We start from the raw sequence: 14,355 nt of genomic DNA, 5'->3' as shown, positions 1-14,355 counted from the left end.
ACACAAAAGAATATTTTCACGTTGGGCAGGTCTCAATAAGTTGACCAAGGCCAACATTCCGTTCGCCATACACGCACTATATGGAAGCACAATGCAGGAATACTGGTTTGAACTAAGCACCAAGAACAAAACACTCTCATTTCATGCCCACATTACCAATGCAGAATTTTTTCCTCGAACAGTTCCACTTCGTTTCATGACTTGAAAATAATCTGCATATTTTTTCTCCTCAACTGGACTATTTTCACCCTGCAGGTACTGGTCTGATTAACTGATAAAAGTTGACTTCGAAACTTGATGGAGTAAACCGAACTTCCTTCCATCACTCAAATGTTTGTAATTAAGAGCAGATTAAAGCACTGCATGATTTATCTCTTAGGTATCCAACGAGAGGGTTGTGACCTAATTTTTCACTACATTTCTTGATTGATAACAGAATTTGTTGAACATCCAACTGCATTTTGATAAGATTGGAAGCACTTCAGTTAGGCAGAAAAGAATAGAGTTAAACAGAAGAAAATGGACCAAATTTTCCTCTAAATGATAGAATTATTTTGAAAACATTCGTTAAGGCGTGGTCAAGGGTGGTGCTAAAAATCTAGTACAAATTTTATCGGTTGATCATTTTGGTTAGGTCATATTTGCCAATGTACGTTGAAAAAAAAAGTTCATGTATCAAACTTCTTATGAAACTCTCGAAAAAATTTATTCTATGGGTTGGTTGCATAACATACGCTTTTTATTAATTATATTTAATATATGAATTTTAATACAATACGAAGGTAGTACGTCAGGGCATTATAGTAATATTTCAATCAAATTAATTAAAAACAATAAGTTATCATGTTGATTTACATTTACGATGCGAAAGTAATAGAATTTTCGAAAAAGTTCGTCGCTAAGGTTCTAGACGAGGTTATACTTTGAATATCAAATTACTGGCGATTTGTTCAATAGCTGCTGCATCAATTTAAATTAAACGAAATATTAATTTCACCCCCTAGTTTTGACAACATACAGCCACTTCAAAACTAAATAAATTTAGTGCCAGTTATATACAGAAAAGGTTTAAAAAATTATAAGGCATCACATGTTACCCACCAAGTTTTATACTTGATTAAAGTAGGGCTTTATTTTCCGGCATTGTGACATTCGTATGCTCTGGTTTCTCTTCATGATACGAGCTAATCTTTCGCCTTTTACTAAAGATTACCGTAGGAGACGAACATTGCAATGAGCCTATAAATAATTTTTGGTATCCCTCACCTGGTGGTGGGGGTGAAATTTAATGAAGGAATGTAGCTTCATTCCTAGTATTGTGCACATGACTCCCACTACGAAAACAAATGTAAGGATAACTTTTAGATTAATAGTGTGTCCGTTCTGAGGGCGCACACGCTCCTTTTTAAATTCTCTTTATCTAATAATACTCACCAAACTATCATTTTAGAATTGGAATTGCACCCTAGGAAAGTAAAATTCGTAAATGCGACTATCGCTTAGAAAATTAGAAGGATTGTGACAGCTCCTGCAAGACCTTGTTGCAATTATTCCCTCTGTGATGACCTGAATCAGGCATGGTCCTGCAGCACTTATGCTCAGAAACAGGTTCTGCGTTGGTCCCTAATAACAAAGCGTTTGAAGGTAAAATTTCTTTTGTAACACAACATTGTGTTTTAGTTAATTAGATTTTGCATTTGGGATAATTACAATAACCGGAAACATAAGAAAGACATTTAATATAGTAATAAATTGTATGCAGGACACATTTATTTTGTAGGTTTGGTATACCATCTATAAAGACAATTTAATTATTAATGATGCGATGCAATTAAATAAAAATTTAGTAGTGACGTGAATCCAAACCTCTTAATTTGTTTCCATAACATGCCTTTTTTCTTCATTTAAATTTGGCAGCTAAGTTTTGGTCTGAAGTCGTTCATGTCAGCTGTTAGCTCAACGTCATTCCCAATACTGCCTCTGGTTTAACTTCGCTCTTTAGATCAGTGTTGCCAGATCACGCGATTTTTGACAAACTTGTGCTATTAAGATTTTAGTTTTTGCGACCTCCATAGTTTCCTTATGCTACTTTTTGCGCCTTCAAAGATTTTTTTAATATATCGTAAAATACTTACATGTTAAAAATAATGTATCAATTAACAATAATTCATATTAGAAAAACAGTTTATTTAGGCTTAAATAGAAGTTGTCATCGGGAATCTGAATATGTTCTTCGCCCGTAAACCACATACATTTGAAAACAGCAGTGCTCGATCTGAAATCGGTGAGTTTGTTAATCCAAAATCATTAAAGTTTTACAAAATATGAAATAAATTAAAACAAATTCGAAATTCGGCCGTCCAGATGCCCATGTTCGGATGGAGGATTACATTATTCAAATTTGATGGCTCTAGATACTGTCGTTTTTGTCACATTGCGAGAATCTGAACATATTCAGATTCCCAGATGGACTACTTCTATTTAAGCCTAAATAAACTGTTTTTCTAATATGAATTATTTTTAATTGATACATTATTTTAACATGTAAGTATTTTACGATATATTAAAAAAATCTTTAAAGGCGCAAAAAGTAGCATAAGGAAACTATGGAGGTCCCAAAACTAAAATCTTAATAGCACAAGTTTGTCAAAAATCGCGTGATCTGGCAACACTGATCTAAAGAGCAAAGTTAAACCAGAGGCAGTATTGGAATGACGTTGAGCTAACAGCTGACATGAACAACTTCAGACCAAAACATAGCTGCCAAATTTAAATGAAGAAAAAGGCATGTTATGGGAAACTAATTAATAGGTTTGGATTCACGTCAACTACTAAATTTTATTTAATTGCATCGCATCATTAATAATTAAATTTGTCTGTATAGATGGTATACCAAACTACAAATAAATGTGTCTGCATACAATTTATTACTATATTAAATGTCTTTCTTATGTTTCCTGTTATTTGTAATTATCCCCAAATGCAAAATCTAATAACTAAACACAATGTTGTGTTAACAAAGAAATTTTACCCTTCAAACGCTTTGTTATTAGCGGGACCCAACGCAGAACCTGTTTTCTGAGGATAAGTGTTGCCAGGACCCATGCCTGATTCAGGTCATCACAGAGGGAAAAATTGCAACAAGGTCTTGCAGGAGCTGTCACATCCTTTAATTTTCTAAGCGATAGTCGCATTTACGAATTTTACTTTCCTAGGGTGCAATTCCAATTCTAAATGATAGTTTGGTGAGTATTATTAGATAAAGAGAATTTTAAAAAGGAGCGTGTGTGCCCTCAGAACGGACACACTATTAATCTAAAAGTGTATCCTTACATTTGTTTTCGTAGTGGGAGTCATGCGCACAATACTAGGAATGAAGCTATATTCTTTCATTAAATTTTCACCCCACCATAAGCTGAGGATTCCAAAAATTATTTATAGGCCTCATCGTAATGTTCCTCTCCACGGTAATCTTTAGTAAAAGGCGAAAGATTACCTCGAAATGAGAGAAACCAGAGCATGAAATTTTACATTGCCGAAAGTACAAGCCTATTTTCGTCAGTATATAAAATTGGTGGGTACCTTATAATTCTTGAGGTTTGCAATTTTTTTAACCTTTTCTTTACATAACTGGCAATAATTTATTTAGTCTGAAGTGGCTGTATGTTGTCAAAACTAGGGGGTGAACTTAATATTTGTTTCATTTAATTAATGCAGGAGATCGCCAGCAATTTGTGATGTTCAAAGTATAACCTCATCTAGAACCTTAGCATACGAACTTTTTCGGAAATTTCATTACTTTCGCATCATAAATGTAAATCAACATGATAACTTATTGTTTTTAATGATTTGATTGAAATACTATTATAATGCCTGACGTACTATTATTTATACTCTGTAGTGTATTAAAATTCATATATTAAGTATATTAATATAAAGCGTATGTTATGCAACCAACCCATAGAATAAATTTTTTCGAGAGTTTCATAAGAAGGTATCGGGTACCATTCTGCTCATTGTTAATGTCGCAAAGCGTACGCGAAATAGTGCGGCATCCCACGGTCAGTAGAAATTTCATGGATGCCACCGAAAACACAAAAGAATATTTTTCACGTTGGGCAGGTCTCAATAAGTTGACCAAGGCCAACATTCCGTTCGCCATACACGCAACAATGCAGGAATACTGGTTTGAACTAAGCACCAAGAACAAACACTCTCATTTCATGCCCACATTACCAATGCAGAATTTTTTCCTCGAACAGTTCCACTTCGTTTCATGACTTGAAAATAATCTGCATATTTTTTCTCCTCAACTGGACTATTTTCACCCTGCAGGTACTGGTCTGATTAACTGATAAAAGTTGACTTCGAAACTTGATGGAGTAAACCGAACTTCCTTCCATCACTCAAATGTTTGTAATTAAGAGCAGATTAAAGCACTGCATGATTTATCTCTTAGGTATCCAACGAGAGGGTGTGACCTAATTTTTCACTACATTTCTTGATTGATAACAGAATTTGTTGAACATCCAACTGCATTTTGATAAGATTGGAAGCACTTCAGTTAGGCAGAAAAGAATAGAGTTAAACAGAAGAAAATGGACAAATTTTCCTCTAAATGATAGAATTATTTTGAAAACATTCGTTAAGGCGTGGTCAAGGGTGGTGCTAAAATCTAGTACAAAATTTTATCGGTTGATCATTTTGGTTAGGTCATATTTGCCAATGTACGTTGAAAAAAAAAGTTCATGTATCAAACTTCTTATGAAACTCTCGAAAAAATTTATTCTATGGGTTGGTTGCATAACATACGCTTTTTATTAATTATATTTAATATATGAATTTTAATACAATACGAAGGTAGTACGTCAGGCATTATAGTAATATTTCAATCAAATTATTAAAAACAATAAGTTATCATGTTGATTTACATTTACGATGCGAAAGTAATAGAATTTTCGAAAAAGTTCGTCCGCTAAGGTTCTAGACGAGGTTATACTTTGAATATCGAATTACTGGCGATTTGTCAATAGCTGCTGCATCAATTTAAATTAAACGAAATATTAATTTCACCCCCTAGTTTTGACAACATACAGCCACTTCAAAACTAAATAAATTTAGTGCCAGTTATATACAGAAAAGGTTTAAAAAATTATAAGGCATCACATGTTACCCACCAAGTTTTATACTGATTAAAGTAGGGCTTTATTTTCCGGCATTGTGACATTCGTATGCTCTGGTTTCTCTTCATGATACGAGCTAATCTTTCGCCTTTTACTAAAGATTACCGTGGAGACGAACATTGCAATGAGCCTATAAATAATTTTTGGTATCCTCACCTGGTGGTGGGGTGAAATTTAATGAAGGAATGTAGCTTCATTCCTAGTATTGTGCACATGACTCCCACTACGAAAACAAATGTAAGGATAACTTTTAGATTAATAGTGTGTCCGTTCTGAGGGCACACACGCTCCTTTTTAAAATTCTCTTTATCTAATAATACTCACCAAACTATCATTTTAGAATTGGAATTGCACCCTAGGAAAGTAAAATTCGTAAATGCGACTATCGCTTAGAAAATTAAAGGATGTGACAGCTCCTGCAAGACCTTGTTGCAATTTTTCCCTCTGTGATGACCTGAATCAGGCATGGGTCCTGGCAACACTTATCCTCAGAAACAGGTTCTGCGTTGGTCCCTAATAACAAAGCGTTTGAAGGTAAAATTTCTTTGTTAACACAACATTGTGTTTAGTTAATTAGATTTTGCATTTGGGGATAATTACAAATAACCGGAAACATAAGAAAGACATTTAATATAGTAATAAATTGTATGCAGACACATTTATTTTGTAGGTTTGGTATACCATCTATAAAGACAATTTAATTATTAATGATGCGATGCAATTAAATAAAATTTAGTAGTGACGTGAATCCAAACCTCTTAATTTGTTTCCATAACATGCCTTTTTCTTCATTTAAATTTGGCAGCTAAGTTTTGGTCTGAAGTCGTTCATGTCAGCTGTTAGCTCAACGTCATTCCCAATACTGCCTCTGGTTTAACTTCGCTCTTTAGATCAGTGTTGCCAGATCACGCGATTTTTGACAAACTTGTGCTATTAAGATTTTAGTTTTGCGACCTCCATAGTTTCCTTATGCTACTTTTTGCGCCTTCAAAGATTTTTTTAATATATCGTAAAATACTTACATGTTAAAAATAATGTATCAATTAAAAATAATTCATATTAGAAAAACAGTTTATTTAGGCTTAAATAGAAGTTGTCATCTGGGAATCTGAATATGTTCTTCGCCCGTAAACCACATACATTTGAAAACAGCAGTGCTCGATCTGAAATCGGTGAGTTTGTTAATCCAAAATTCATTAAAGTTTTACAAAATATGAAATAAATTAAAACAAATTCGAAATTCGGCCGTCCAGATGCCCATGTTCGGATGGAGGATTACATTATTCAAAATTTGATGGCTCTAGATACTGTCGTTTTTGTCACATTGCGAGAATCTGAACATATTCAGATTCCCAGATGACAACTTCTATTTAAGCCTAAATAAACTGTTTTTCTAATATGAATTATTTTTAATTGATACATTATTTTAACATGTAAGTATTTTACGATATATTAAAAAAATCTTTAAAGGCGCAAAAAGTAGCATAAGGAAACTATGGAGGTCCCAAAACTAAAATCTTAATAGCACAAGTTTGTCAAAAATCGCGTGATCTGGCAACACTGATCTAAAGAGCAAAGTTAAACCAGAGGCAGTATTGGGAATGACGTTGAGCTAACAGCTGACATGAACAACTTCAGACCAAAACATAGCTGCCAAATTTAAATGAAGAAAAAGGCATGTTATGGAAACTAATTAATAGGTTTGGATTCACGTCACTACTAAATTTTATTTAATTGCATCGCATCATTAATAATTAAATTGTCTGTATAGATGGTATACCAAACCTACAAAATAAATGTGTCTGCATACAATTTATTACTATATTAAATGTCTTTCTTATGTTTCCTGTTATTTGTAATTATCCCCAAATGCAAAATCTAATTAACTAAACACAATGTTGTGTTAACAAAGAAATTTTACCTTCAAACGCTTTGTTATTAGGGACCAACGCAGAACCTGTTTCTGAGCATAAGTGCTGCCAGGACCCATGCCTGATTCAGGTCATCACAGAGGGAAAAATTGCAACAAGGTCTTGCAGGAGCTGTCACATCCTTTAATTTTCTAAGCGATAGTCGCATTTACGAATTTTACTTTCCTAGGGTGCAATTCCAATTCTAAAATGATAGTTTGGTGAGTATTATTAGATAAAGAGAATTTTAAAAAGGAGCGTGTGTGCCCTCAGAACGGACACACTATTAATCTAAAAGTTATCCGTACATTTGTTTTCGTAGTGGGAGTCATGCGCCCAATATTAGGAATGAAGCTATATTCTTTCATTAAATTTCACCCCACCATCAGGTGAGGATTCCAAAAATTATTTATAGGCTCATTGTAATGTTCCTCTCCACGGTAATCTTTAGTAAAAGGCGAAAGATTAGCTCGAATGATGAAGAGATACCAGAGCATGAAATTTTACATTGCCGGAAAGTACAAGCCTATTTTCGTCAGTATAAAAATTGGTGGGTACCTTATAATTCCTTGAGGTTTGCAATTTTTTAACCTTTTTTTTACATAACTGGCAATAATTTATTTAGTCTGAAGTGGCTGTATGTTGTCAAAACTAGGCGGTGAACTTAATATTTTGTTTCATTTAAATTAATGCAGGAGATCGCCAGCAATTTGATGTTCAAAGTATAACCTCGTCTAGAACCTTAGCATACGAACTTTTTCGGAAATTTCATTACTTTCGCATCATAAATGTAAATCAACATGATAACTTATTGTTTTTAATGATTTGATTGAAATACTATTATAATGCCTGACGTACTATTATTTATACCTTCGTATTGTATTAAAATTCATATATTAAGTATAATTAATAAAAAGCGTATGTTATGCAACCAACCCATAGAATAAATTTTTTCGAGAGTTTCATAAGAAGTATCGGGTACCATTCTGCTCATTGTTAATGTCGCAAAGCGTAGCGAAATAGTGGCGGCATCCCACGGTCAGTAGAAATTTCATGGATGCCACCGAAAACACAAAAGAATATTTTCACATTGGGCAGGTCTCAATAAGTTGACCAAGGCCAACTTTCCGTTCGCCATACACGCACTATATCGAAGCACAATGCAGGAATACTGGTTTGAACTAAGCACCAAGATCCGCCCTCATTTCATGCCCACATTACCAATGCAGAATTTTTTCCTCGAACAGTTCCACTTCGTTTCATGACTTGAAAATAATCTGCATATTTTTTCTTCTCAATTGGACTATTTTCACCCTGCAGGTACTGGTCTGATTAACTGATAAAAGTTGACTTCGAAACTTGATGGAGTAAACCGGACTTCCTTCCATCACTCAAATGTTTGTAATTAAGAACAGATTAAAGCACTGCATGATTTATATCTTAGGTATCCAACGAGAGGGTGTGACCTAATTTTTCACTACATTTTTTGATTGATAACAGAATGTGTTGAACATCCAACTGCATTTTGATAAGATTGGAAGCACTTCAGTTAGGCAGAAAAGAATAGAGTTAAACAGAAGAAAATGGACAAATTTTTCTCAAAATGATAGAATTATTTTGAAAACATTCGTTAAGGCGTGGTCAAGGGTGGTGCTAAAATCTAGTACAAAATTTTATCGGTTGATCATTTTGGTTAGGTCATATTTGCCAATGTACGTTGAAAAAAAAAGTTCATGTATCAAACTTCTTATGAAACTCTCGAAAAAATTTATTCTATGGGTTGGTTGCATAACATACGCTTTTTATTAATTATACTTAATATATGAATTTTAATACAATACGAAGGTATAAATAATAGTACGTCAGGCATTATAATAGTATTTCAATCAAATCATTAAAAACAATAAGTTATCATGTTGATTTACATTTACGATGCGAAAGTAATAGAATTTTCGAAAAAGTTCGTCCGCTAAGGTTCTAGACGAGGTTATACTTTGAATATCAAATTACTGGCGATTTGTCAATAGCTGCTGCATCAATTTAAATTAAACGAAATATTAATTTCACCCCCTAGTTTTGACAACATACAGCCACTTCAAAACTAAATAAATTTAGTGCCAGTTATATACAGAAAAGGTTTAAAAAATTATAAGGCATCACATGTTACCGACCAAGTTTTATACTGATTAAAGTAGGGCTTTATTTTCCGGCATTGTGACATTCGTATGCTCTGGTTTCTCTTCATGATACGAGCTAATCTTTCGCCTTTTACTAAAGATTACCGTGGAGACGAACATTGCAATGAGCCTATAAATAATTTTTGGTATCCTCACCTGGTGGTGGGGTGAAATTTAATGAAAGAATGTAGCTTCATTCCTAGTATTGTGCACATGACTCCCACTACGAAAACAAATGTAAGGATAACTTTTAGATTAATAGTGTGTCCGTTCTGAGGGCGCACACGCTCCTTTTTAAATTCTCTTTATCTAATAATACTCACCAAACTATCATTTTAGAATTGGAATTGCACCCTAGGAAAGTAAAATTCGTAAATGCGACTATCGCTTAGAAAATTAAAGGATGTGACAGCTCCTGCAAGACCTTGTTGCAATTATTCCCTCTGTGATGACCTGAATCAGGCATGGTCCTGGCAGCACTTATGCTCAGAAACAGGTTCTGCGTTGGTCCCTAAATAACAAAGCGTTTGAAGGTAAAATTTCTTTGTTAACACAACATTGTGTTTAGTTAATTAGATTTTGCATTTGGGGATAATTACAAATAACCGGAAACATAAGAAAGACATTTAATATAGTAATAAATTGTATGCAGACACATTTATTTTGTAGGTTTGGTATACCATCTATAAAGACAATTTAATTATTAATGATGCGATGCAATTAAATAAAATTTAGTAGTGACGTGAATCCAAACCTCTTAATTTGTTTCCATAACATGCCTTTTTCTTCATTTAAATTTGGCAGCTAAGTTTTGGTCTGAAGTCGTTCATGTCAGCTGTTAGCTCAACGTCATTCCCAATACTGCCTCTGGTTTAACTTTGCTCTTTAGATCAGTGTTGCCAGATCACGCGATTTTTGACAAACTTGTGCTATTAAGATTTTAGTTTTGCGACCTCCATAGTTTCCTTATGCTACTTTTTGCGCCTTCAAAGATTTTTTTAATATATCGTAAAATACTTACATGTTAAAAATAATGTATCAATTAAAAATAATTCATATTAGAAAAACAGTTTATTTAGGCTTAAATAGAAGTTGTCATCTGGGAATCTGAATATGTTCTTCGCCCGTAAACCACATACATTTGAAAACAGCAGTGCTCGATCTGAAATCGGTGAGTTTGTTAATCCAAAATTCATTAAAGTTTTACAAAATATGAAATAAATTAAAACAAATTCGAAATTCGGCCGTCCAGATGCCCATGTTCGGATGGAGAATTACATTATTCAAAATTTGATGGCTCTAGATACTGTCGTTTTTGTCACATTGCGAGAATCTGAACATATTCAGATTCCCAGATGACAACTTCTATTTAAGCCTAAATAAACTGTTTTTCTAATATGAATTATTTTTAATTGATACATTATTTTAACATGTAAGTATTTTATGATATATTAAAAAAATATTTAAAGGCGCAAAAAGTAGCATAAGGAAACTATGGAGGTCGCAAAACTAAAATCTTAATAGCACAAGTTTGTCAAAAATCGCGTGATCTGGCAACACTGATCTAAAGAGCAAAGTTAAACCAGAGGCAGTATTGGGAATGACGTTGAGCTAACAGCTGACATGAACAACTTCAGACCAAAACATAGCTGCCAAATTTAAATGAAGAAAAAGGCATGTTATGGAAACTAATTAATAGGTTTGGATTCACGTCACTACTAAATTTTATATAATTGCATCGCATCATTAATAATTAAATTGTCTGTATAGATGGTATACCAAACCTACAAAATAAATGTGTCTGCATACAATTTATTACTATATTAAATGTCTTTCTTATGTTTCCTGTTATTTGTAATTATCCCCAAATGCAAAATCTAATTAACTAAACACAATGTTGTGTTAACAAAGAAATTTTACCTTCAAACGCTTTGTTATTAGGGACCAACGCAGAACCTGTTTCTGAGCATAAGTGTTGCCAGGACCCATGCCTGATTCAGGTCATCACAGAGGGAAAAATTGCAACAAGGTCTTGCAGGAGCTGTCACATCCTTTAATTTTCTAAGCGATAGTCGCATTTACGAATTTTACTTTCCTAGGGTGCAATTCCAATTCTAAAATGATAGTTTGGTGAGTATTATTAGATAAAGAGAATTTTAAAAAGGAGCGTGTGTGCCCTCAGAACGGACACACTATTAATCTAAAAGTTATCCTTACATTTGTTTTCGTAGTGGGAGTCATGCGCACAATACTAGGAATGAAGCTATATTCTTTCATTAAATTTCACCCCACCATAAGCTGAGGATTCCAAAAATTATTTATAGGCTCATCGTAATGTTCCTCTCCACGGTAATCTTTAGTAAAAGGCGAAAGATTACCTCGAAATGAAGAGAAACCAGAGCATGAAATTTTACATTGCCGGAAAGTACAAGCCTATTTTCGTCAGTATAAAAATTGGTGGGTACCTTATAATTCCTTGAGGTTTGCAATTTTTTTAACCTTTTCTTTACATAACTGGCAATAATTTATTTAGTCTGAAGTGGCTGTATGTTGTCAAAACTAGGGGGTGAACTTAATATTTTGTTTCATTTAAATTAATGCAGGAGATCGCCAGCAATTTGATGTTCAAAGTATAACCTCATTTAGAACCTTAGCATACGAACTTTTTCGGAAATTTCATTACTTTCGCATCATAAATGTAAATCAACATGATAACTTATTGTTTTTAATGATTTGATTGAAATACTATTATAATGCCTGACGTACTATTATTTATACCTTCGTATTGTATTAAAATTCATATATTAAGTATAATTAATAAAAAGCGTATGTTATGCAACCAACCCATAGAATAAATTTTTTCGAGAGTTTCATAAGAAGTATCGGGTACCATTCTGCTCATTGTTAATGTCGCAAAGCGTAGCGAAATAGTGGCGGCATCCCACGGTCAGTAGAAATTTCATGGATGCCACCGAAAACACAAAAGAATATTTTCACGTTGGGCAGGTCTCAATAAGTTGACCAAGGCCAACATTCCGTTCGCCATACACGCACTATATGGAAGCACAATGCAGGAATACTGGTTTGAACTAAGCACCAAGAACAAACACTCTCATTTCATGCCCACATTACCAATGCAGAATTTTTTCCTCGAACAGTTCCACTTCGTTTCATGACTTGAAAATAATCTGCATATTTTTTCTCCTCAACTGGACTATTTTCACCCTGCAGGTACTGGTCTGATTAACTGATAAAAGTTGACTTCGAAACTTGATGGAGTAAACCGAACTTCCTTCCATCACTCAAATGTTTGTAATTAAGAGCAGATTAAAGCACTGCATGATTTATCTCTTAGGTATCCAACGAGAGGGTGTGACCTAATTTTTCACTACATTTCTTGATTGATAACAGAATTTGTTGAACATCCAACTGCATTTTGATAAGATTGGAAGCACTTCAGTTAGGCAGAAAAGAATAGAGTTAAACAGAAGAAAATGGACAAATTTTCCTCTAAATGATAGAATTATTTTGAAAACATTCGTTAAGGCGTGGTCAAGGGTGGTGCTAAAATCTAGTACAAAATTTTATCGGTTGATCATTTTGGTTAGGTCATATTTGCCAATGTACGTTGAAAAAAAAAGTTCATGTATCAAACTTCTTATGAAACTCTCGAAAAAATTTATTCTATGGGTTGGTTGCATAACATACGCTTTTTATTAATTATATTTAATATATGAATTTTAATACAATACGAAGGTAGTACGTCAGGCATTATAGTAATATTTCAATCAAATTATTAAAAACAATAAGTTATCATGTTGATTTACATTTACGATGCGAAAGTAATAGAATTTTCGAAAAAGTTCGTCCGCTAAGGTTCTAGACGAGGTTATACTTTGAATATCAAATTACTGGCGATTTGTCAATAGCTGCTGCCTCAATTTAAATTAAACGAAATATTAATTTCACCCCCTAGTTTTGACAACATACAGCCACTTCAAAACTAAATAAATTTAGTGCCAGTTATATACAGAAAAGGTTTAAAAAATTATAAGGCATCACATGTTACCCACCAAGTTTTATACTGATTAAAGTAGGGCTTTATTTTCCGGCATTGTGACATTCGTATGCTCTGGTTTCTCTTCATGATACGAGCTAATCTTTCGCCTTTTACTAAAGATTACCGTGGAGACGAACATTGCAATGAGCCTATAAATAATTTTTGGTATCCTCACCTGGTGGTGGGGTGAAATTTAATGAAGGAATGTAGCTTCATTCCTAGTATTGTGCACATGACTCCCACTACGAAAACAAATGTAAGGATAACTTTTAGATTAATAGTGTGTCCGTTCTGAGAGCGCACACGCTCCTTTTTAAATTCTCTTTATCTAATAATACTCACCAAACTATCATTTTAGAATTGGAATTGCACCCTAGGAAAGTAAAATTCGTAAATGCGACTATCGCTTAGAAAATTAAAGGATGTGACAGCTCCTGCAAGACCTTGTTGCAATTATTCCCTCTGTGATGACCTGAATCAGGCATGGTCCTGGCAGCACTTATGCTCAGAAACAGGTTCTGCGTTGGTCCCTAATAACAAAGCGTTTGAAGGTAAAATTTCTTTGTTAACACAACATTGTGTTTAGTTAATTAGATTTTGCATTTGGGGATAATTACAAATAACCGGAAACATAAGAAAGACATTTAATATAGTAATAAATTGTATGCAGACACATTTATTTTGTAGGTTTGGTATACCATCTATAAAGACAATTTAATTATTAATGATGCGATGCAATTAAATAAAATTTAGTAGTGACGTGAATCCAAACCTCTTAATTTGTTTCCATAACATGCCTTTTTCTTCATTTAAATTTGGCAGCTAAGTTTTGGTCTGAAGTCGTTCATGTCAGCTGTTAGCTCAACGTCATTCCCAATACTGCCTCTGGTTTAACTTCGCTCTTTAGATCAGTGTTGCCAGATCACGCGATTTTTGACAAACTTGTGCTATTAAGATTTTAGTTTTGCGACCTCCATAGTTTCCTTATGCTACTTTTTGCGCCTTCAAAGATTTTTTTAATATAT

At 33.7% G+C, this 14,355-nt stretch overlaps 7 non-coding genes across 7 annotated transcripts; 4 read left to right on the top strand and 3 right to left on the bottom strand.

Annotated features, from left to right (window-relative positions):
* Window positions 1-1,156: 1,156 nt before the first annotated feature.
* LOC146994157 (U5 spliceosomal RNA) lies at window positions 1,157-1,279 on the top strand. Its single transcript, XR_015044198.1, has one exon. It is a non-coding gene; the product is annotated as a U5 spliceosomal RNA (small nuclear RNA).
* Window positions 1,280-3,402: 2,123 nt separating this feature from the next.
* Window positions 3,403-3,521, bottom strand: LOC118180793 (U5 spliceosomal RNA). The gene has a single exon (XR_004756743.2). It is a non-coding gene; the product is annotated as a U5 spliceosomal RNA (small nuclear RNA).
* A 1,710-nt stretch (window positions 3,522-5,231) lies between these two features.
* Window positions 5,232-5,353, top strand: LOC146994156 (U5 spliceosomal RNA). Its single transcript, XR_015044194.1, has one exon. It is a non-coding gene; the product is annotated as a U5 spliceosomal RNA (small nuclear RNA).
* A 2,116-nt stretch (window positions 5,354-7,469) lies between these two features.
* LOC146994155 (U5 spliceosomal RNA) lies at window positions 7,470-7,590 on the bottom strand. Its single transcript, XR_015044186.1, has one exon. It is a non-coding gene; the product is annotated as a U5 spliceosomal RNA (small nuclear RNA).
* A 1,728-nt stretch (window positions 7,591-9,318) lies between these two features.
* On the top strand, window positions 9,319-9,440 carry LOC118180785 (U5 spliceosomal RNA). Its single transcript, XR_004756736.1, has one exon. It is a non-coding gene; the product is annotated as a U5 spliceosomal RNA (small nuclear RNA).
* Window positions 9,441-11,555: 2,115 nt separating this feature from the next.
* On the bottom strand, window positions 11,556-11,674 carry LOC146994154 (U5 spliceosomal RNA). Its single transcript, XR_015044168.1, has one exon. It is a non-coding gene; the product is annotated as a U5 spliceosomal RNA (small nuclear RNA).
* A 1,723-nt stretch (window positions 11,675-13,397) lies between these two features.
* On the top strand, window positions 13,398-13,519 carry LOC118180784 (U5 spliceosomal RNA). The gene has a single exon (XR_004756735.1). It is a non-coding gene; the product is annotated as a U5 spliceosomal RNA (small nuclear RNA).
* Window positions 13,520-14,355: the final 836 nt, after the last annotated feature.

This window comes from Stegodyphus dumicola, chromosome 11, assembly GCF_044657685.1.
Source record: "Stegodyphus dumicola isolate Sdum_Otavi_A_Nest chromosome 11, ASM4465768v1".
Classification (NCBI taxonomy): Eukaryota; Metazoa; Arthropoda; class Arachnida; order Araneae; family Eresidae; genus Stegodyphus; species Stegodyphus dumicola.
The sequence above is the reverse complement of the archived record's forward strand: the minus strand, read 5'-3'. Positions and strand labels throughout refer to the sequence as shown.